The 26,104-nt window shown below is 36.7% G+C and overlaps 1 protein-coding gene across 3 annotated transcripts in view; it reads left to right on the top strand.

Annotated features, from left to right (window-relative positions):
• The window catches only part of LOC141405224 (protein qui-1), a 442,299-nt gene that overhangs the window by 39,481 nt on the left and 376,714 nt on the right, over nt 1-26,104 (top strand). For all 3 annotated transcript variants that reach the window (XM_073989320.1, XM_073989317.1, XM_073989318.1), the window contains exon 2: nt 10,117-10,439. The gene's annotated coding sequence lies outside the window, so the exon portion shown is untranslated. The remainder of the gene's footprint in view (nt 1-10,116; nt 10,440-26,104) is intronic.

Below are 26,104 nucleotides of genomic sequence, written 5' to 3'. Positions count from 1 at the left end.
ATGGCGTTTTGGATTTGGTCCAATCTTTACACATCATAAATATTCTTGCAAATACAATCTCAATTCCCCTTGTCTTCAGCTATGTTAAATTTTCGAAAATATTGGCCAAGGTATATGGGCTGAGGGTATAAAAACCAACTGGACTTCTATGATATTTCTGCTTAATTCCTACTTAAGGGGTTCTACTGCTCCTTAAGGTCTTCTTATCGAAGTCCTCAAGGTATTTTATAAAGTTCCTCAAGATCTTCTTGTAGAAGGCAACAAGGTTTTGCAAATCAAATATCAAACGAAAAATCATTTCAAAGAAGGCCAACATTTCTGTTTATTTTAAACCCCAGGACCCTTCCATAAAAAAACCAAAAAGTCTTCTAATGGAAGCTATTTTCTAAGAAGACAGTATGGTATTGTAATAGAAGACCCCAAGTCTCTTTATACATATTTCCTCTTCATTCACTCATTAGCAAAAGTCAAGCGGTGATTTCTCGCAAATTGATTTCTCAATTGTGCATTATATTGTTGCTCCGCTCGCTATCATTAAGAACAAAATCATTTATCTTCTGTCAATTCAATCTACAATCAAGTGATGAATAACAAACTGGGGTGGGCGGCCAGTGTGCAATAGATAGACAATTATTCTCTTAAGATTACAAAATCAAAACGTCCCTCTAGTTGTGGTGGCGTATGAGCAACAGCAATACAAATAAATTCTCATAAATGTCAATCATACGTTACTGATTTATGCACACTGATGAAGAATGGGTGGATGGGATAGTCAGCAATAATTTTAGGGAAGTTTAACAATAAATCACTTTACACATCCCCAAATGTATATGTTTGTATATATTCTTCAATGTATGTAATGTATGTCTATTGAGATATTTATTAGGCAAACAAATCAAAGCCATCAATCAAAAAATTATTTATTTAGCAACTCAACTCTTAGAGCAGCACCAGTCGCAGCAGTAATAATTGAAGGTTAAAAGGAACCTTTCGAAATATTTGATTGCTATTGATTTCATGTGAATAATATTTACTTAGATTATTGCCAGTCACGTTTGAAGTGCTTGTCTGAAGTGCAATAGGGAATATTCCATTTTAATAACAACAACACCAAGGTACAAAGTTATTTCCTGTCCATATCTATCAAATGTGATGGGCGTAATTGATTGTGGTCAAAGGTTAAAACATGGTGCACTTCTAATACATTTGAGTATAACACTCCCAACCCATCAAAACTAATGGTCTTTCAATATTAATGATTCTAATTACAAAGTAATTTACTTTTAATTGGAGGCGGAAATCAATCACATTTATTTCTGGCATAAAATAGAGAAGGCGAGCTTTTTGTTTGTGTGTGTAGGACCTCTGTAGTATGCCTCCATTAAATATGAATGGTTTTCATGTGGTATTTCTTAACGGCATAGTGGTCATCATAATAAGAGATATTCGTAAATGACTGTGTCTGCCCGTGCAGACTAATTTCATAAGGAGAGAGATGAAGTATTAAATCTCTTATTGACGAGGTTAACAACTAAATTCTCTTTCTCTCTGCTTTCCATCCAGTGAATTCCATCCACATTGTCTATAGTGCATTAAACTACAAAATAAATTTTAAACAACATATTTTTATGAGTGACCGAAAGGTCCTTATATAAAGTTAACTGCTGCCTAAAACCTTTACAAATATCCATAAAAACAAACTTCGTGAAATTTCCATTTTAAAGGCTTATAGATGTTTTATGCTAAGCCCCATTTCCCTTCATTTTCTAAAAAAAGGAAATTTAAATAGAAACAAACAAAAATCTTTTAAATGTATTTTAATGGCTTTCGACTGCAGTAAGCTCCACCCTTGACATAAACTTTTGCATGTGGTCAGCTATTACAGGACAATGCGCAAGATAAAAGCAAAAACAAAAAAAAAAACGACAAACAAAACAACGGAGAAAATGTTAAATTACTTTAAATCCGATTAAGAAGGTTAATCAAAAGGGAACAAAACCTCAACCAAGTCAGCCAACAGTTGAAGTGAATGGAAGTGAACAGCGGTTAAATAGCAAAACAGTTTGAATACGAAACATTTTTAAACTTTTCTAAAAATAAAAAAAATTATACCTTTCAACTTAAAGACTTATTGCTTGCTGGTCCATCATTTGAAGCGAAATACAAAATCAGAACACAGCTAAAGAAAAGATCTTCATTGGCAGCCCGCCAAGTCTGCTAAGAACCATCTTTTGCGGTACTGGAATGCTTCAAAGGTCACCAAAGAAATCAGACACGGTGCTCTTGAACCAACTTTAATTAAAACATTGTAGTTTCAGAATCCGCAAAAACTTCCCAGATGTAAGCTCTTTTCATTTAAAGTTTGTTCATTGGGGAAAAAAATCGCCGGAGCGCTTTTTAAAAAAATCGCGATCGAAGATCACATTTTTGGGGGTTTTTTAGGTTTTTACGATTTTTCTTGGAAATAGGATAAGAGAAAATATTGTAGCTGTGAAAATTTTCTACCAGACTGACCTTTATGATATTTTGTCGGTTTTACCATTTTTGAGATATAGAAATTCGAAATGGGACAATGCACTGACTATATCGCCTGAGTATAACTTTAATTAATAACCGCTCACACCTGGGAAGTTTTTGCGGATTCTTAAACTGCAATGTAATAGCTGAGAAAAAATTAAAAAAACAAGAGAAAATCGCTGGAGGGATTTTTTTAAATAAATTGCGGTCAAAGTTTAAATTTTTAGGGGTTTTTAAGGTTTTCACGATTTTGCATTTAAATCGCAATACCTATCGAAGTGGGACAAGAAAAAATCTTTTAGCTGTAAAAATTCTCTACAAGATTGGCTTTCGTAATTTTTTCCTAGGTTGTACCATTTTTGAGATATACAATTTTTAGTTGGGAAATTGCAGTAATGACATTGGTTTATAAAGAGACGATACAGTCAGTGAATTTTCCCAATTTGAACTTCTATATCTCAAAAATGGTAAAGCCTATGAACGCATCATAAAGGTCGAGAGATTTTACAGCTACAATATTTTCTCTAATCCGACTTCGATTCGACTTGCGATTTCCAAGCAAAGTCGTGAAAACCTAAAAAAAAACTATAAAAAGTTGAGCTTTGGCCGCGATTTATTAAAAAAGTTGTAGTTTCAGAATGCGCAAAAACTTCCCAGGTGTAAGCTTATTTCATTTAACGATGGTTCTAGAGCACCATGCAGAGCCAATATTGTAATGTTCAGAAAAAACGTCAAGAAAGGAACAGGCCAGCCAACCAAATTTAGAGCCGGCCATCTAATCAAATTTATCTTAAAATTATCCCCACATTTTATTCATCGAGAAGACACTGTGTCCATCTATAATAAAGCCTGATGGTCTCCTAAAAAACCCTTTAGTCTTCCCTCACCATTGGAGATCTACAATGGTCTTCTAAAAGAATATCTTGTGAATCTCTATTATAATACTTTGTTGTACTCTATAAGATCTAGTTGTATTCTATTAGAATATCAGGTATTCTAAAAAATCTTCTAAAAGAACACTTACCAACTTCTAGAAGAAAATCTGGTAATCTTCTATAACAAGACCGAGTGGTCTTCTGTAGAGGACCTAATGGTCTCCTCTGAAAGGACCCTTTATAGGAACTAGCCGTTCTCTATAAGAAGGCCTATAATAAGTAGACCTGTAGTAGTTGTGAAGATGCAAGTCTTAATACGTATTCTTATAGATAAGCAGGTGATCTTCTTATATAAGAACTGTTGGCTTTCGCATAAAATATCCCTGGTTCTTCAATAGGTCTTAGAAATCTTTTAGAAAATCAATATATTTCATTGTAGTGGACAAAGTTCTCATAGCAAAAAGATGGGAAAATCGTCATAAAGAACTATGTGTAAAGACGTTGAGGACTTCGATAGGAAACCCTTAAGGACATCCATAAAAAGACATTAAGGACTTTTATATGAAGACCTTGAAGATTTCTGTAGTAATTAATTGTGGTATTCTGTATCAAAAATGGTAGACCCTGTACTTGGCTATACGAATACCTTCTTTTATAGAAACAAGTAAAAAGTATCAGTCGGCTTTGCCAACAGAGATATACCCTCAGTCTATGTGAATAGCGTGGCCCTTTTTGGACATTTGAACTTCCCGACACAAAAGAATGGCCCGACATAGTCCATAATGGAATTGGATCTTTTTTTCGGGTTGATATCGCGCCCACTAGTCTTTTCAGTGCGTCATCGTATAACTTTTGGACCAGTATGCCAGGCCGCATGTACTTGAACACGGAAAATATGATATATAGACTTAGACAAGGAGAAGACGATAACGACCATTTCGTAATTAAAACTACAGTTGGACAAAATATTAGGAGATACAAAGTTTGGATAATATCGAAAGGTGCGCACCGATAGTGCCCATCTTCAAACATAAACTAAATTTGGACAAAATTCGGGCTAGCTTCTCAGGAAGTATGAACTTGCTCCTGATAAAACTCGTACCATCGAACAGTGGTTCAGAATCGTTTTTTCCTGGTCAAAATGCTGTAACTATTAAACGGATAGAGATATTTTCGTAATTCTTTTTTGTTAGACAGATTGTGACGACGTATTTTCTACTTTGAAGCTGGGGTAGGTTCAGCGGGGCCAGGGTCGTCACAAAAATTTATTTTTGATTTAGAGACATTAGAGAGAAACACATCAGTTGATTTCCTTTTTTTTTTCATAATACGTTATAAACACACTTTATTAACTAATTTTTATCACACTAACACTACACCTATTTAACACTAAATATACTGGTACATAGATGGTCGGGCAAGTTTATACGAAGAAATTTTGGCACGCGATGATATGCTGGACGAGTCAGGTTTGAGGAGGCTTTTACACGGCGGCAGCGGGACACAGCAAATTGGGGACAAAGCGGTAGGCACAGGCTTTAGCGCAGCAGCGGCTCGATGAATCTGTCGTCAGAACGGATGGCAGCGACTCGTTGAATGGCGACGGTGCAATTGCATATGTTTTGGCACAGCCGTGGCCCGACAAATGCTTGAGGCACGGCGTTTTGCAACGACGTAAACACAGCACCGACGTCCGGATGATGCAGAGGCGGTCGGGTACGCGCTGAGGTGTTGTCGAAACGTCGAGGTTCGTTTTACAACCCCACTCGACGAGACAGGCACTATTTCTACGGCGCGTCGAGGTTCGTTTGCACCCCACTCGAAGAGACAGACACTATTTCTACGGTGCGTCGAGGTTCGTTTTACAACCCCACTCGACGGGACAAACATTATTCTTCTGCGCGTCGAGGTTCTTTTACACCCCACTCGACGAGACAGACACTATTTCTACGGTGCGTCGAGGTTCGTTTTACAACCCCACTTGACGGGACAAACACTAATTCTTCTGCGCGTCGAGGTTCGTTTGCACCCCACTCGACGAGACAGACACTATTTCTACGGTGCGTCGAGGTTCGTTTTACAACCCCACTCGACGAGACAGACACTATTTCTACGGCGCGTTGAGGTTCGTTTTACAACCCAACTCGACGAGACAGACACTATTTCTACGGCGCGTCGAGGTTCGTTTGCACCCCACTCGACGAGACAGACACTATTTCTACAATGCGTCGAGGTTCGTTTTACAACCCCACTCGACGGGACAAACACTAATTCTTCTACGTGTCGAGGTTCGTTTTCACACCACTCGACTACGTAGAAACTACATCTACTCTATTTTCCACAGAGTCAAGGTTTTGTTTTGCAACACCACTTAACTACATAGAAAATACTATCTACTCTACTCCCACAAAATCCAAGGATTTGTTTTCACACCACTTGACTCAACAACCGCCAACAGACTGCCTCGATTGTCTCCACAGCATCTCCTTTTATACCTTCTAGTGGATGGCCGTCGATCGATTCCATTTTCATCGGCGTACTAGTTTGGTTGTTTGGCGCCAGGCATTGCCATCACTGAATATCAGTTTCATGACTGGCCACTAGGGGACATTCTGACCGTTACGTTTGAAACAACTGCATTTCGCTAGTTCAATGTAATCAAAAACGAGTAATCACGACTTTTGAGCGTTACAAGATAACACAATCAGCTTTCAGACGAATTCGGTCTGGTAGTTGCAGAGAAATTCAAGGTCAAAGGTCTTCGAATATGATCTATGTCTCGTAGAAATACTACTATGAACAAAATCGGTTAATGCCTTCGAGATTTATCGTTTGCGCCATTTTAGTGAAAAGTTTTGAACTTTTGTGTCGGAGATACCCAAAGGAGTGGACCGATATGGTTCATCTTTGAACTGAAACTAAGTTCGGACAAATATTACAATGTCCATTTCTGTTTCTGGGCTGTTTTCTCAAGAAGTTACTCCAACAAAAATCAAAGTGATTCGAGAGCTGGTATTAAAGTGAACTTATCCGAAATGTTGTGTGGGAGGTACCTGAAGGAGTGGACAAATATAGTCCATATTCGAACCTGATCAATATCTGGTAGATATATTACGATGTGTAAAGTATGGATTAAATCGGTCACTCTCTCCTAGTGTTGTCGTGCGCACAATTTTTCGAACATTTTTGAAATTTTGTGGGGACATACCTGAAGGAGTGGACTTTTATGACTTATCTTCGAACTTAAACTAAGTTTGGACAAAATATAACAATGGCCAAAATGTGGACAGAGTTATCTTGCGCTCCAATCAATACACACGGTTTTTTTGCAACTTTAAGGCTATTTTCTAAGGAAGGCCGGGAATACAAGCTGTTACAACAAAAATCGAAGCGATTCGGGAGCAGGTCCTAAACTGAACTTTTCCGAAATTTTGTGTAGGAGGTACTCGAAGGAGTGGACCGATTGAGTCCATATTGGAACCTCATCTAAGTCTGGTAGAAATTTCACGATGTGTAAAGTATGGACCAAATCGGTTACTCGCTTCAAGAGTTATCGTGCGAACAACTTTTCCGAACATTTCATTTGTTGGGGAGGTACCTGAAGGAGTGGACCGATATGGCGTATCTTCGAACTTAAACTATGCTTGGACAAAATATTACGAAGACCAAATTTTGGACCAAATCGGTTGTTCCGTTCGAGAGTAATCTTGCGCTCCAACCACTATACACGGTGTCATAGGGGTTTTTGCGCCTTTCCTGCTATTTTCTCAGGAAGTATGGACTTGCCCCTGATGAAACTTGTACTATCGTATAGCGGGCAGTGAATACAAGCTGTTACAACAAAAATTGAAGCGATTCGGGAGCAGGTCCTAACCTGAACTTTTCCGAAATTTTGTGTGAGAAGTACCGAAAGGCGTGGATCGATATAACCTATCTTCGAACTTAAATTAAGTTTGGAAAAATATTAAGAAAGCCAAATTTTGGACCAAATCGGTTGATCCATTCGAGAGTTATCGTGCGCTCCAGACAGACGGACGGACATGATCAAATCGACTCCAAATTGCCTGAAACGGACTTTGTCCCGTATGAAAGTGTAGTTATTCTCTTTAGCAAAAATGTTGAGGGTATAAAAATGATCGGAAAATCATCATAAAGAACTTTGAGGTATTTGATAAGAAAACCTTCAGCCCTTCCACAAGAAGCCATTAAAGATTTACATATGAAGACCTTGAAGACTTCTATAATAATTAATTGTGGTATTCTGTACCAAGAATAGTTGACCCTGTACTCTCCTATATGAATACTTTCTTCCATAGAAAAAAATTGGGGACCTTAATCTATTCATGGAAGACCACAAGGTCATCTCATAGATGACCACAAAGTCTTTTCATGGAAGACCACGAAATGTTCTCATGGAGGAACACAAGGTCTTCTCATTGATCAGCACAGGCATTTCTCATGAAAGACCTCAAGGTTTTCTCACGGATGACCACAAGGTTTTCTCATGGATGAGCAAAAAGTTTACTTTGGAGGACCCCACGGTCTTCTTATAGAAAACCACAAGACCTTCTCATGATGAGCACAAAGTCTTCTCTTGGAAGACCTCGAAATCTTCTTTTGGTCTTCTCACGAATGGCCACAAAGTCCTCTCATGGAACACTTAAAGGTCTTCTCATAGAAGACCACAAGGTCTTCTGATGGATGACCCCAAAGTCTTCTCATGGAACACCACAAGGTCTCCTCATAAAAGACCACAAGTTTTTCTCATGAAATACCACAAAATCTTTTCACGGGCGACAAGAAGCTCTTCTCATGGAAAAATAAGTTCTTCTTAATAAGACCACAAGGTCTTTTTTATAGAAGACCACAAGGTTTTCTCATATGTGACTACAAAGTCTTCTCATGGAAGACCACAAAGTCTTCTCATGAAAGACCACAAGATCTTGTCATTAAAGACATCAAAGTCTTCTCATGGAAGAGCACAAGTTTTCTCATGAAAGATCACAAGCTCTTTTCACGGATGGCCACAGGGTTTTCTCATGGAAGACTACAAGGTCTTCAGGTCTTCTTAATAAGACCACAAGGTCTTTTCATGGAAGACCACAAGGTCTTCTCATAGATGACCACAAAGTCTTCTCACGGATGACAACAAAGTCTTTCAGGGAAGATTACAAGTTCTCTTCATTGAAGACAACAAAACTTCTCATAAAAGAACACAAAGCCTTCTCATGAAAGACCACAAGGTATTAATGAAGGCCTTAAGGTCTTTCATGAGAGGACCTTGCAATCTTCCATGAGAAGGCCTTGTTGTCTTTCATGAAGACTTTGTGGTCTTTTAGAATAGGACCTTTTGATATTCTACAAGTTGACATTGTGGTCCTCTTTAAGAAGAAAATGTGGTCTTTTATAAAAAGTGTTTCTTGCTGCTTTCAGAAGGTCTCGTGGATTTCTCTAAAAAGTCCTTGTGGTTTTCCATGATAAGACCTTGAAGTCATCCATGAGAAAACTTTGATATCTTCCATGAGGAGACTTTGCGCTCTTCTATAAGAAGACCTTGTGGAATTGCATGAGAAAATCCTGTAGTCTTTTATAAAAAGACTTTCCGCTCTTCCATGAGAAGACATTGTGGTCATCCATGGGATGACCTTGTGGTCTTCAATGAGAATACTTCGTGGTCTTCACGGGAAAACCTTGGGTTCTTCTAAAAGAAGAACGTGTGGTCTTCTAAAAAAAGACCTTGTGGTCTTCTGCAATAAGTGCCTGGGGTCTGCCATAAGAAGTCCTTGCGGTCTTCTTTAAAAAGGCCTTGAGTTCTTTGATGAGTAGACCTTATGGTCTTCTCTTAGAAGGACTTGGGTTTTCTACAGGAAGACCTTGTGGTCTTCCATAAGAAGATATTGTGGTCTTCCAAAAGAAGATCTGCGGTCTTCTACGAGAAGGCAGTGTGGTCTTACCCTTGCATCATATTCATTCTTCACCTCAAAAGTAATAATTACATAAAATTTAAGAATTTTATCAAATGAAGTTTATGTTTGTTTAGGCAGGGAACATAAATTTCCTTTTTTTTGCAAGGGAGAAATGCCAACATCATCCCTAAAGATTATCAACAATTCAACGATCCCTGATTTTGTGTAAAATTATGTGATGATTCGACAAAAATTACTAACCATTAAAATGTTTATGGTCAAGGTGGACGACGGCCGGTCGGCCGGCTGGCCACTCATTCATTGTTCATCGTTCAGCCAACACAACGAATAGAGAAAATTAAAACTGTAATTAGTAGATTGTAAAGCAAGACCTAAAAATAAACCACACGATACGTACGGCGGACAAAAGAATGCTGCTAAAAATATCCTTGGAATTGTGAAACAATTTTCGAGCTTTCAACAAAGGATCTTTGAGCATCATAAAAACTAACCACAGGCACAAGCAAACACACACACACACCCGCACACAACCATAACATGTAAACCATAATAATAAAAAAAACCCCAAACTAACCCATAAAGAAGAAAAACATGAAACAAAAAGGGGTTTGGTTTGGTTGGGTTAAATAAAGTCGAAAGAATCGTAAAAAACAAAAACTTGCCCCATAAGCAAAATAATAAAGAATTTTCGCTTGAATTAAAAAATTAAACCAACGTCCGGTTTTACACTGTTTTTATGGCTAGGCGGTGGTAAAGAAAAATTATTTTAATTATATTTACTTTTCTTTTCGTTTCAGACGAAAACCCAGTTTTAAAATAATAAACCTAAAAAAATAAATAATTTTCACAAAGCGCACGAATGAATTTTAAATGTTTAAAAATGTGTTTGTGTTAATGAGGATAAAAGTGGAAATTAAATAAAAATAACAAAAATATAGAATACCTTTCAATTTGATGGACAATTTACGAGGAAATGTGATTTAATGTGTCAAAAGTGGGCGTTAAGCTGTGAAATAATTAAAGTATTAAAAACTAAATACATTTATTGGAATATGAACATAACAGTAACAGAATTCAAGGCAGCAAACTGATGAATGCATTTATAACTAGACAGTTGAGGGTAAGTAATTCATTAAAATTGCAATTTATTTTAAGTAATTTTGAAATAATAAGTAATTTTAAACGGAATATAATTACCATTCGACAAAAGTCAAATATTAATAACTTATACATGAATAATTATTTAGTGCATCATTCACGATAATCCATCATTTCCTAACGCATTCAAACTTGTATCACCATCAGAAGATTCCTTTTCACTAGTTTTGTAGGGGTCCCAAGTTTCTTCTTTTATGGTGCTGCATATTTAATCATTAGGTTTTTATAATTAGGTATTTGAATTCAGTCTGAGTTGGTCAATCAGTTGTCGCATCAGTAGAGCAGAATTAAAAAATTATTTACAGATAAATTGATTGGAAAATGTTGTTCAAACCTCCAAAAAAAACCTTAAGGCTGATTCCGTTATATGAGAGCTACGAGGGCCTAACAATGAAAACGCGAATATTTACCATCGACAAAAGTTTTATTGTTTTCTCAAATAGTCTCCAGTATAATTTATACACTTTCTCATGCACCAACCAATTGTTGAAGCACTTTTCCACTCCGATAGAGACACCTCCAAAACATGGGGTTTGAACGCTTTAACAGCATTTTCTGGCGACGAAAATCGTTGACCACGCCCTTTTTCCTTGATGTGAGGGAATCAAATGAAGTCATTGAGTTCCAAGTCAGGGCTGTACGGCAGATGACCCATCAATTCCACGTTTTGTCCCGTCAAAAAGGCACTGGTTCAAATAAAGTGGTATTCTTTTGCCTACATATTTGGTCTGTTTGTCCTTGTCACGGTCCGCATTGGGCATTGGATCATATAAGACGCATGTTGAAATGTTAGCTTTTTCCCTCAACTCAAGTTTTTAACCTTCTTGTGGTTGAAAGCGCGGCACATGTAAGCTCAGTACATTTAACGGGTGTTAAATGCATCTCCCCAGGTGGTAACCACGGGGAGGTCAGTGTCCACTTGAGATGAAAGAGAAACCAAGATAAGTCCTGGGTTTTACCACCTTAGAGCCTGCTTGGTATCTTGCATTCCCTACCTCACCCATTCTAAGCAACATTAAAAAAGCATTCTGACATATTTGATATTGAATTTGGTCAGACTAAATTAGTCAGCATTTTAATGTCATGTCTGAGTCACAGAACGAAATCTCTCCATCCATCCATCCTTCTAGTCTCAGTAAAGAATTTTCTTGGTCACCTTAAAAATATGTTTATTCCCTTTAAAACATTACTCTCTCATCCCAACCAACTCTGGTATTTTTCCAGTAGTTTGTTGCTTTTCTTTTGGCTCATTTCCCTAGCTACACCTTGTTACATCATCATTAACTAATTACATCTTTGTAAAAGTTGTATAACAAAATGTTAACGTTATTTTAACAATGAATTGTTAAAATATAACAAACAAAAAATGTGGAAAGAGACATGTTAATGCCTTTAACAATTTTCTTGGCAAACCTCATTAACATTTTATTTAACAAAAAGAAATGTCGTGGTTATCACACAATCACACACACGCAAGACCACAACGTAAAGAAAACCTTCCTCAGGAAGGGTATTGTCAGTCTACACATGTCTATTTTCGTATGTGAGAATATTCACATGTTTTGTTGGGAAAGTTTTTAAAAAGGGATGGGGGGTATTACATTCCAAACACGAGAACAAGGTGAAAATTAATAATTACCAACGTTGTTGCCTGAAGTTGGGTTGGACCCAAAATAAAAATGAATGAAATGTCACATTCATGAAATTTTCTGTTATCCCCAAAAATATATTACAAATATGATAATTAAATGGGTGTCATTAAAAATTTTAAATAATGTTAGAATTTTAAAGGATAGTGGGTGCAGGCTTTGATATGGGTACATAAGTATGCACATTAGGACTATAACCAAGAAATTTCAATGCCAGTAGGGAAACATGTACTGATAACAAAACAAAAAAATATCAACTCCATCGACAGATATATGTATGTACATACTATATCATCAGACAGTGACGTAAAAGAAATGTGCACAACTAATCATGGTTGCTTTCTCCAATACAGATCTTATACTCTTGACGTTTAATGCACTGATTTTCTGTTTATTATAAAACAGCCCACGTTTTAATATTTATAGACATCGTTCGAGAACGGAATAACTCACTATATTTTGTAGACATTTTGACCCGGCAGTCACTGTTTCGAATGAGGCAGAACTTCAACAACAAATTTATACATTCATCTATGGACAGATCAAAAAAACGGGCACACAACTGAAACTCTTTGTTTCTAAATTTTATTTATTTCAAGTTTTTTTTTCGGAATGCTGTAGCCTTTATTCGGAAAATATGAAATTCAATATATTTTAAAACATATGTTCAATCTGGTGGTAATTTTACCAATAATTTTCTATATCAAAGTGTGGTCCTATGTATACCATTTTTGGTGGAAAAGTTTTGTGACTTCAGGGAAACATAAAATGTTAAATTACGGGTAATTCCGTCAAACAATGTAGCTAAATCCCTCAAAATACCGAAAATACATGGATCTATGCTGACAATGTTCTGTGGAGAAGTTTCGTGACTGCAGGGAACATCAAACATCAAATTACGGGTAGTTCAGTCAAAAAATTATGCTAAAACCCTGCAAATATCGAAAACCGGGAGGTACCGTTATATGGGGCCGATGTGTTATGGTAACATGCACCTATATTCAATTACAGCAAATTGGGTTATGAAATAAACCTGAAATTCTCAAAATACGAAAATCGGGAGTTATGTTAAATGGTTCCCAAAGAACCTTAAATGTAGATCTACAGCTCGTTCTCATAATAATTGTAGCTAGAACCCTTAAAATACCAAAAATCGGGAGGTAACGTTATAGGCTATACCTAAAAATTAACCTATGTTGGCAGTTTTTGGTGGAGTAGTGTTGTGACCCCTAAGAATTGTAACTAAAAGTCTCAAAATACCTCTTTCCACGAAAGATTTCAAAAGACCTTCCATCACTAAAGACCTCACACGGCCGCAGACAGGCCTAAAAGACTTCAAAAGGCCTTCTATACGTAGAAGACCTTAGAAAGGCCTTCTATCCATGAAGACACCAAAAGGCCTTCTATCCAAAAAAGATTTTAGAATGGTAGATCTTAGAAAGGGATTTATCCTTAAAAAGCCTCAAAATGCCTTCTATCCACAGTAGACTTTAAAAAGGCATTCTATCCTTAGAAAGTCCCCAAAAGGTCTTCTATCCTTAGAATTCCTCAAAAAATATTCTATCTTCACAAGACCTCAGAAGGCCTTCAATTCACAGAAGACCTTAAGAACGAAATTATTCGTAGAAGACAAAAGAAAGGCCCTCGATCCATAGAAGTTTTCAAAAGGCCTTCTATCTTTAGAACACCATGGATAGGCCCTTTATCCATAGAAAACCTTAGAAAAGCCTTTTAGACCTTAGAAAGGCCTTCTATCCTTAGAAGTCCTAAAAAACCGTCTATCAATAGAAGACCTATCCATAAACGACCATAAAACATCTCGAAAGACCTTCTTTCCATAGAAGATCTCAAAAGGGATTCTATCCATAGAGTAACTTTAAAGGCCTTCTTTCCATAGAAGGCCTCAAAAGGTCTTCTATCCATAGAAGACCTCGAAGGCCAGCTATTTATAGAAGACTTTAGAAAGGTTTTTGAAGACCTAACCAACGCCTTCTATCCATAGTACACCTTAGGAAGAAATCTTACAATTCCTCAAAATGCCTTATATCCATAGAAGGCCTAAGAAAAACTTAGGAACGCCTTCTATCCATAATATTCCGTAGCAAGGCTTTCTATCCAAAAAATACCTTCTATCCATAGACTATCCACAGACTTTAAAAAGCCTTCTATCTATGAACGACCTTTGAGGTACTTAGAAAGTCTCACGAACGCCTTCTCTCCATAGTACACCTTGCGAAGGCCTTTAAAGCCGAAGACTGAAGACCTTAGAATTCCTCAAAAGGCCTTATATCCATTATAGACCTTCGGCAGGCCTAAGAATACCTTAGGAACGCCTTCTATCCACAGTAGACCGTAGAAAGGCTTTCTATCCATAAAATACCTTCAAAGACCTTTTATACATGAAAGACCTTAGAATAACTTAGAAGATCTCACGAACGAATTTTATTCTATCTATAGAAGATCTAAGAAAGGCCTTATTTCCTTTAAGTACATCGGAAAGGTCTTCTCTCCGTAGACGTCATCACAAGGCCTAAGAAGGCCTTATGAATGCATTTGTCATTAGAAGATTTGAGAAAGGGCTTCTATCCTCAGACGTCTTCAAAAAGTCTTCCATCCATAGTAGAATTTAGGAAGGTCTTTATCTTAAGAATACCATAGAAATGCCTTCTTTCCTTTAAATACCCTGGAAAGAACTTCTACACTTACAATACCTCAAAAGGCCTTCAATTCATAGAAAACCTGAAAAAGGATTTGTACCGAAAAAAGATCTTAGAAGACCTCAACAGGCCTTCGATAGTAGATCTTGGAAAGACCTCTTATCCTTAGAATGCTTCAAAATGCATTCTACCTTTAAAACATAGTGGACGTGAGGAAGGCCTTTATACTTAGAAGACCTTGCAAAGGCATTCATTCCTTAGAAGGCCTCAAAAACCCTTGTATCCATAGAATAACTCATTCTATCCCTAAGACACTTCAAACTGCCTTCTTTCCGTAGAAAACCTCACAAAGGCAGCCTTTAATTCTTAAAAGAACTCACATTCTTTTAATGAAAGAATGCCTTTTCATGGTCTTTTAAAAATATAGGGCCTTTCGATGACTTCTATGGATAGAAGGCATATCCATAGAAGTCATCGAAAGGCCCTATATTTCTTAAAGACCATGCAATGGCATACTTTCATTTTCTTTCTGCCCATTGAAAGGTCAGTTATCTTTAGAAGGCCTCAGAAAGGTCTTGGCCCATGGAAGACATCAAAGGACTTCTATCCATAGAAGACCGCAAAAGACCTTCTATCAATAGAATATCCTAAACGATTTTTTATCCATAGACGACCTTGAAAAGGCCTTCTCCATAGAATACCTAAAGACCCGACCACGTATACTTGTTTAAATGTTTTATACATATCTCCAAAATACTGAACCCATTTCCATGAAATTTGAAGGATGCGCTCAAGGTCTGCCGTGGCAATGCGTACTTTATGAATTTCAGAGGAGGTGCTGTACTTTTCGTTCAAACGCTTATATATGCAAAACTTATGATTATATCGGTTTCGGCATTAATTTTTGTAGACAATGGGGTTGTGTCCGACCTCAGGTACATATTTGGACCCAAAATACCGGACTACGCTCACTTTTTTAAATATGTTATGTGTTGAAAACTGATGATCACGCCCACTCTGTTCAGAAATGACCCTTGGTACAAAACGCAATATATTTGTAGACGAATTTCGGGAGCCTGTTGTTTTATAATCGCAATATTTGCTAAAAAACGATATATTTACAAAATGTCCTTAAATGGTGAGGTTCAACGGTCCATCAGCCATGAAAAACTAAAACATACCCAGCAAAATCTGAAGGAAGGGGTTCCATGCGATGACGTGATTTCATGGCATCTTTTGCATTGGTTCAAACGAAGTCGTGAAAGATCCGATCTGTTCATTAGCATTTGAACCAATGCAATGGAAGTTGGAAGATCCGATCCTTTCATCAGTATTTTAACCCTTGCAAAGGAAGTCGTGAAAGATCCGATCTTTTCATCAGCATTTGAATCCATTCCTTCGATCCAATAGAGATGAATTTTTTGTTTATACCCAACACCATTATGTGGCGAGGGTCCATTTCATCCTCTGAACATTTCACGATCATCACCAAAAACTAATCATTTCTATTCTGGCCCGAACATAACCTCCTTAAAAAATTCGTTACAATGGGTCCATAATTGCGGCCTTAAGCTTGTTTACAATTTTTAATGGACGGACACACATCGCTTTATCTCGTCGAGATATGAATTTTGGCATACCAAATAAGGGGTCTAGGACGAATATTTCGTGGTGTTACATAATCTTTTGGAGAGACAATATGTAGCATGGGATAAAAATGTGGTTCTCTACACAGAACCCATTATATATTAGGCAGTAGGCCCGTTATCTAGCAAACACTTTATTGCAATTTAGATCAGAGGAAAGGTCAGTAGTTTTTTCCATATGTAGGCTACTTTGCGAAATATATATGTCCTCAAGGAAGTAAAATATCGACCAAAAATAAAATTTTTATATTTTTCATACAAAAGTAATGGTCCATTTTGCCCGCTAAAGAATATCAGATCATCATTCAAAATTGTAGGCATCTTTTTCGACCTATACTCTTACCCGGTTCAAAATTTCGTGACTATTGATGTATAATTGCGACTTCTAGCGAGTTTATTATTACACTACAAACAAATAACGGAATATTTTAGGCTGTAACTCTGTTATCTGATCATGCACACCAACATAATTGGCATCAATTGAAAGGTCAAGCGTTCCACTTTCAAGTATATCTCACTTGTCCGGAATGTCACTTCCAGGAATTAAGATATAAGCTGTATATTAAAAATTTTCACAATTTTCACACAAAAGTTTTGGTCCATTTAACCCTCTAAATATTATCCGATCGCCATCTCAAATTGCAAGCTTCTCCTTTGTGATATACTCTTACCTTATTTAAAATTACGCGTTGATCGGACTATTATTGAGACCTACAGAGCCGCTAGAAAATTGGATAAATATTATGTTTTTGGTCCATTTCACCCGTTAAATATTTCGCGATCATCACCAATAAGAATAGGGATCTATTCTGATCTGAACCCGACCTCCATACAAAATTTCGTGACGATCGGTCCATAATTGCGGCCTGGAGCGTGTTTACAATTTATAATGGACAGACGGACGGACGGACGGACGGACGGACGGACTGACGGACGGACACACATTGTGGTATAGGGTATAATGATTGTCTCGACGATCTGAGTCGATCTGGCTATGTGTGTCCGTCCGTCTGTCTATCTAAACCTTGTAATCACGAAATTTTGGGGGTTAATGGGGGCCCCACAGAGGAAAAAACCTATTGATTTTGCTAATGGTCGGATATTATTCAGGGGTCGGAATTTGAAAAACAAAACTTATTTGGAGAAAAAGTCAACGTTTTATTTCAAAGCGAATATCTCTCTTCTGTAAGAGGTACATCGAAAGCAAAACCTGACAAGGTAAGTAGAAAATATCACCTTTACTACGATTTGAAGTAGGTTGTCATAGGTTGTCAAACAACTGAGATATCGGAATAGTCCATTTTTTGTGCAATCACACTACAGGTCGGAATTTTTATCGGATCCTCACGAAATTTTGGGGGTTGATGGGGGTCTCACAGAGAAAGAAGCCTATTAATGGTTGGCTTACATCCCACTTTTACATTTGTATACCCTCAGCATTTATGCTAACGAGGGTATATACACTTTCATACGGGCAAAATGTGCCTCATCGAAATAATGGTTTTAGACCCCAAGTATGTTTACACGAAATGTGTTTCAGACAATTTGGAGTCGATTGAGCAATGTCCGTCCGTCTGTCTGGCTGGTGCGCACGATAACTCTCGAACGGATGAACCGATTTGGTCCAAAATTTGGCTTTCGTAATATTTTGTCCTAACTTAGTTTAAATTCGAAGATGGGTTATATCGCTCCACTCTTTCCTGTATCTCCCCCACAAAAGTTCGGAAACGTTCGGAAAATTTGTGCGCACTATAAGTCTTGAAGGGAGTAACCGATTACGTCCATACTTTGCACATCGTGAAATTTCTAAAAGGCTTAGATAAGGTTCCAATATGGACCCAATCGGTCCACTCCTTCGGGTATCTCCCACACAAAATTTCGGAAAAGTTCAGTTTAGGACCTGCTCTCGGATCGTTTTGATTTTTGTTGTAGGAACTCCTATTTACTGTCCCCTATACGAAGGTACAAGTTTCATCAGGGGCAAGTCCATACTTCCTGCGAAAATAGCCTGAAAGTTATAAAAACCCCATGACACCGTGTATAGTAATTGTGCGCATACTCGTAATATCCCTTGGTAGTAGTGACCGATTTGGTCGATACTTTACACATCCTAATATATCTACAAAATATATATCAGGTTCGAATATGGGCTATATTTGTCCACTCCTTCGGGTACCTCCAACAAAATTCGGGATAAGTTCACTTTAAAACCTCTGGAATCACTTTGATTTTTGTTGAAGCAACTTTTATTCGCTGCCCCAATTACGATGGTAAAAAGTTTTTCAGAGGCAAGTCCATACTTCTTGAGAAAACAGCCCTAAAGGTGTAAAAACCCTCTATATTTAGTGACTGGAGAGCACGACAACTCTCGAACCAAATACTGAGTTGGTCCACACTTTGCGTATCGTAATATTTCTTCGAATGTTAGATGAAATTGAAATTCGAAGGTAGTGCTTGTCCGAAAAAAATCGCTAAAATGGTACGTGCGATATCTCAAAAAGAGAGCAACCCGGATCCCTTGAAATTTATTACCTAGTGTTCCTGTTTACAGCGATATTATGTTTTTCGTAGGCAAGTCCATGCTTCCTGATATAATGGTCCAAAACCTTTGAATTATATGGTGACCAACTGAAACGACAGGTGGTCGCGACATTTATCGAGGGGAATGACACTAAAAATAAGACCCACTTCCAAAATGGACTATGTCGGTCCATTCCTTTAGATAGCTTCCACGCAAAACTTTTGAGCTTCTATCCAAATCCATATTTTTGTCGGTTCATACGCCCAACATTTTGAAACTCCCTTAAATATATACGTTTTTTGGGAAAAAAAAGTGTTTCAATTCACACAGGCTGAGGGTATATATCTGTCGGCAAAGCCGACTGATCCTTTTTTACTTGTTTTTATTTGAGTTGTACTGACGATGCACTAAAATGCGTTGCAACAAAATTGACCTGTATTAATGAAGACATTCAGAGAAAAGGCGCTAAGCTATCCCAATTTTAATATTTTGAATTTTACCAGTCAGAAGCTTATGCTCAGGGGTAGTGGGGTAGGGTATCACATAGTCGGCCCCGACCCGACTATAGCCTTGGCCCACTTGTTTTATTTATGCACATTTTTCTAAATATATAAGATTAATTATTTAAAATAGGCTTGATGTTGTCGGAGACTCGAAACCACAACCAACGTTGTTAAAACTCTCGTCGTAATGATAATGTCATTGCAAAATGACATGCCAGAGCATTGGTAAAAAAAAATGACTTGTGTAAATTATATGCTTCGGATCCAAAAATGAATAGCATCTTTTGGGGTTTACGCTCATATACAATTCACTTGCACCCATGACTGAATGGCATCTTTGGCATCGAACATTTTGCTGGGTATGTAATGTATATGATCTCGAGAGGCTAGAAGATGCTAGGAAGACTTTCTATCTTTCGAAGACCCCCAAAAGGCCATCAGTCCTGCGTTATCAGAAATGGTGTTTAGTGTATAAATTACCTTAAATCTCTTCAAGTCACTAGCCAGGTGGTACAAATAGAAATAATTGGTTACATTTCTAACAATTTAATTTCATTAATTTCGTAAAAGAATACAGTAAGGCCGAAGAAAAGAAATTACATGCAGACGGTTTGCAGATGTTGTCGAATCCCCCAGACAAAAAAGACATTGTTAACCAGTTGAGTAATAAAATGTGGCAAAAAGGGATACAAAAGATAAATTAAAAAAGAGAACTCACATAAAATATGGGACAGGTTTATTGTGTGTGTGTATTGGTGTTTTTTTATTGTTTAGGTGCTTACTTCTTTGCTCCTTTCAAATGGACTAAAAATGGGGTATTATTTTCAATTTTGTTAATGAAATCCTTTTTCACTCTAATAACAATTTCAATGGAAATTTTGTTATTGCACAACAAATTTGACTTCGGGGAACTTGACTAAGCAACACAAAGGACGACCGACCATATGATAACTGGTGTTAAGAGTAAAAAAGGGATCAATGTCGTTATTTGAATAAACATCAAAAGAAGAACTCTTTTCCACTTCCAAGAAGGATTAATGACAAGTTTTGAAAACAAATTTTAATATTCTAAAATTTGTTATTGACCATAATGGGGATACTTAACCTTGATGGTGATAATTATTTTGTGATAAAAACGAAAAAAAAGGTTTATTAATTTTGGGGAGTAGTAGAGAATGACAATTTGTTTTTTCTTAGCTATTCAGAGAGGGATTTTTAAAAGGTATCCTGCACTACAAATCGATCAATATTGTTAAACATTTTCCACAAAGTTCTCATATATTTTTTCCAAAAATATGTTATGGTCCCTTATATCCTGATTTTATACAGCCTTAAAGTTTTATTAAGATTTCAGTTAGAGCTTAGTTAGATTTCCATACTTAAAAAACCCCACTTACCTATAAGCTTCCAAACTTCACAATCCCTACCTTTCGTCACTGACATTGCAAACGACAAGCATATGCCTGACATTTATTTTAATTGCCGTCCATCTCATTACCTTCTCGTTATCTCACCATGTAAATCGTCATCATATTAAATTGTATAAATCGATATCGAGGATATTATTATTATCATCGCATAAAACTCACATGGGGTAACGTGTAATTCAACCGGGAGTGTTATACTCCCCCTCCCACCATTGGGGGAATGGTTAAACGAAGCGAATAACGACAACATGTGCTGAACATGCATATTAGATGGCAACGATATTTATAATTGAGAACTTTGTAGATGTATCATGGCACCCGTGTGTGTGCGTGTGTTCACTTTCAAGTAAGCTATTGAATGGGTTTATCGCTGTAGAAGAATAGATGGGAACTATTCATGTATACCAAGCGAGAGATAAACTCATACAATTTTATTGCCATCACAAAGAAGACACCAGCAAAAACAAAACAAACATGTGCAGAGGGGACACAACAACAACAAACTACAACAAATATCTATCAATAATACAATGTCAGTTTTAGAACTCCCTCATCAATGATGATAGTTCAGCACACTGCCGTTAGTTGGATATGGGTATCATTTTACATTTTTATGGATAGCTTTTCTAACATCTATAAATATTTACATATGTATGTGTGTGTGTTTATGTGTGTACATGTGTACATTGTAAATGAGACACACAGTAGGGGTCATAAAAATCTCTTGTAGATAGGAATTTCTATATGGGCGTATGTGGGTGAAGTGCGTTGTATGGAAACAATGGCTTGGTATATGGGGGCCGTGGAAATTATGTTGTAAGGAATTGACATTAACAGAGGAATATATTTCCACGCCGCTAATGATAAATCAGAGAACTTAACAAGTAACAAATGTTAAGTTCGGCCGGAGCGAACTTTTTATATCCTTCACCATGAAATATGCTGGGAATTCCAAATACATATCTAATTTTAATTAACTCGGTCAGCTAAAAACTTTAAAATACTTGAAATCGGGAGGTACCGTTATGGAGGTATTATACCAAAACATGGGTCTTTGTTGACAAATTTTGGTGGATAAGTTTTATGATCATTGGGAACTTCAAATGTCACATTACAGGTAGTTCGGTCAAAATATGTTGAAAAAAGAAATCAAGAGGTGCCTTTTTTGGGGGTCATATCAAAACGTTAACCTATATTGAAAATTTTTAATGTCAAACTACAGGTAGCTCGATCAAAATATGTATGAACAAGTAAGAAAGTATCAGTCAACTGTGCTGACGGATATACATATACCCTGCCACTGACCAAACATAAAAAAAAAAAAAGAAAACCAAACACAATAATTATGTCGTATATAAAATATATTGTTTTTGTATCACGAGTTTGCTTTAAAACATTTTTAGTAACAAAACTTCTTCATAAAGGACTCGAAATATTAAATTACGCTAAACTAAGTTTGGAGGAAATTTTAGAGTTATTAAACTTCACTTTATTCGAATTTTGTGTAGGAGGTACCCGAAGGAGTGGACCGTTATAGCATATATTCCTACATGATACATGACTGTATGAAATAATACGATGTGAAAAGTCTGTACCAATCAGAAATTCCTTGCGAGAACTATCTTGCGGATTTGCCATTTTGGTTGGTGCCGTCGGGGTTTCTTGGAGCTTTTAGGTTAATATCTCAGGAAGTATGGACTTGCGCAAGAAAAAAACTGTACCATCGCAAAGGAAGCCGCAAGGACAGCCTACTGAAAAAAGAATCAAAATGATCCGAGAGGAGCTTTTAAACTTCACTTTATTCGAATTTTGTGTGGGGGGTACCCTAGGGAGTAGACCGATATAGTCCACATTCCAACCTGATACATGACTGAATAAAATAATACCATGTGGTAAGTCTGTACCAAACAGAAATTCCTTGCGAGAATTTGTCATTTTGGTTTGTCCCGTCAGGTTTTCGTGGAGCTTTTAGGTCAATATTTCAGGAAATGGTACCTTCGCAAAGGCAGCCGCAATTTCCGCCTACTGAAAAAAATTTCAAAACGATCCAAGAGGAGCTCTTTAACTTCACTTTATTCGAATTTTGTGTGGAAGGTACCAAAGGAGTGGACCGATATAGTCAATACTCGAACCCTATCTATATCTGGAAGGAATAATATGATGTGCAAAGTTTGGGAAAATATTACGAGGCACATTTTTGGTTGTATCAAAGTGTATATATCCTTTTTAGCCTAAAAGCTGAGGGTATAATGAATGGAGAGCGCACCTTCTATCGGAAAGAAATGACTCTAATATAAGATCCACTTCCAAAATGGTGAATTTATCCAGGTACCTCCTCGGCAGCACTTATGAGCTTTAATGCAAATATATTTTTGTCGGCAAGTTAATGCGTCCTAAAAGGATCACAAAATCTGAAATCACCCGAACACATAACTATTGGGAAAAAGGATTTCGGTAGCGTAGCCTGTATTCGATTCGATATTGTCAGTAGTTTAAAATTTCAAATCACATAGGCTGAGGGTATATCTCTTTAATGTCTCGGTAATGTCGATTGATAACACTGTGCAACAAGGTTTCTGTGCGGTGGAAAATTCCTTTTGGAGATGAAAGCCCTTAGTGAGTATATTAAGAACCCAAAAGGAAAATTTCCCCATAGGTCAAGTTTCTGAGATATCGCGCGATGAATTTTTTGAATTTTCACCTATGATGCTTGAGAAAATAGCTTTATATCTCTGTTCGCCGTTATTGTAGATTCGTTTTGAGATTACACGTCTTCAGTCAAATCGAATGGCGAATCTTTTTGTAGAACATTTCATTCTTCTAACTCAATTCCTTTCATGTCCTTTTCGTCCTTTCTTTCTTGAGCAGTAGTAAAAGTACCACAAGATGAGATTTTACAGCATCCAAATATTCCACAAAAATGTTGCTCAGAGAATTTTAGGTACGGTTCTCATTGACAACTAATCGATATTGTCACGTTTTCATTGTCTTTTTTGACATTTACCCGGTTTTTGTTCAGAAAAAACCTATGTTTTGTTTTTCTGTATATTCGTTATTTGTTATGTATTGGTAGGTAGACATACCCATTGGTTATCGCTTATATTGATATCTGGGCTGTATCTGAAATATTTACCATATTTAGCTCCCGATATGCTGAACACGTTAATGACAAATTTTCTTGGAAAATAGATCCGGTTATCTACTATTTTGAACCGGATATAGCGATATAAAACCCGGATTTTTTTACCGATTTTAAGTAACCGATTAAGCTTATATGTATACCAATAGAAAGCTAATAAAATTGCCAATCAGGGAAAATAAATTTTTTAACAGCATCCTACCTGAGTTCGGTGCTAAAACAAAAAAAACCCGTATTCTTGAACCGTTTTTAAGGAAAAATATCACTGCGCGTAAATATGAAGATAAAAGCTTGGTGGGTGAAATATTCTTTTTGCCGATGAAAGTCGATGAAGTTAATATTATTAACCCGGAAGGACATAGGTCAAACTTCTGAGTTATGACGTCTTGATGAACTTTAAGAGCACGACAATAAACCCGTAACATAAATTCCATTTCGCTATAAATCAGAAGTTTGACCTATGTCCTTCCGGGTTAATAATATTAACATCATCGACTTTCATCGGCAAAAAGAATATTTCACCCACCAAGCTTTTATCTTCATTTTACGCGCAGTGATATTTTTCCTTAAAAACGGTTCAAGAATACGGTTTTTTTTGTTTTAGCACCGAACTCAGGTAAGATGCTGTTAAAAAATTTATTTTCCCTGATTGGCAATTTTATTAGCTTTCTAATGGTATACATATGAGCTTAATCGGTTACTTAAAATCGGTAAAAAATCCGGATTTTATATCGCTGTATCCGGTTCAAAATATTAGATAACCGGATCTATTTTCCAAGAAAATTTGTCATTAACGTGTTCAGCATATCGGGAGCTATATATGGTAAATATTTCAGATACATCCCAGATATCAATATAAGCGATAACCAATGGGTATGTCTACCTACCAATACATAACAAATAACGAATATACAGAAAAACAAAACATAGGTTTTTTCTGAACAAAAACCGGGTAAATGTCAAAAAAGACAATGAAAACGTGACAATATCGATTAGTTGTCAATGAGAACCGTACCTAAAATTCTCTGAGCAACATTTTTGTGGAATATTTGGATGCTGTAAAATCTCATCTTGTGGTACTTTTACTACGGTTCAAGAAAGAAAGGACGAAAAGGACATGAAAGGAATTGAGTTAGAAGAATGAAATGTTCTACAAAAAGATTCGCCATTCGATTTGACTGAAGACATGTAATCTCAAAACGAAGCTACAATAACGGCAAACAGTGATATAAAGCTATTTTCTCAAGCACCATAGGCGAAAATTCAAAAAATTCATCGCGCGATATCTCATAAACTTGACCTATAGGGAAAATTTCCTTTTGGGTTCTTAATATACTCACTAAGGGCTTTCATCTCCAAAAGGAATTTTCCACCGCACAGACCTTGAGTTCCAATTTGTGGCACAGTGTAATTTGTTTCTTGTTACTTCTAAAATTCATTAGGACTTTTTTCTGGATTCATGTTAAAACCTCCCTCCCCCTAAGGCTATTGTTTCAGTACATTAGGTAGGATTGACAAACATTTTTCAAAGATTTAAAATAAATAAACTGTTCACCGTTCCCTTTGAACCATGTTAAAAATAATTAATAAAGTTAAGTTAATGATGTCCTAAATTTACATAAAAACAGAACATAGTTTTCTGAAGCAAGACCGGGCAAATGTCAAAAGGGACCATGAAAACGTGGAAATATGTATTAGTCATCAATAAGAACCGTAACTAAAATCATCTGAGCAACATTTTTGTAGCATATTTGAATGTTAAAAAATCTCATATTTTAGTACTTTTGCTACGGTTGAAGAAATAAAGGAGGAAAAGGACATGAAAGGAATTGAGTTAAAAGGATGAAATGTTCTACGAAAAGATTTGCCATTCGATTTGACTGAAGACATGTAATCTCAAAATGAAGCTACAATAACACTAAAGGGAGATATGAAGCTATTTTCTCACAAATTAAGGGGCCAACATTGAACCATTAATCACGCGCTATCTCAGAAACTTGACCTATGGTGAAAATTTCCTTCTGGATTCTTAGTACACTCACCAAGGGCTTTCATCTCCAAAAGTAATTTTCCACCCACTGACTT

The sequence above is a fragment of the Musca autumnalis genome, unplaced genomic scaffold (assembly GCF_047663935.1).
Source record: "Musca autumnalis isolate F117 unplaced genomic scaffold, ASM4766393v1 scaffold_5, whole genome shotgun sequence".
Classification (NCBI taxonomy): domain Eukaryota; kingdom Metazoa; phylum Arthropoda; class Insecta; order Diptera; family Muscidae; genus Musca; species Musca autumnalis.
This window is presented reverse-complemented; position numbering and strand designations above follow the sequence as displayed.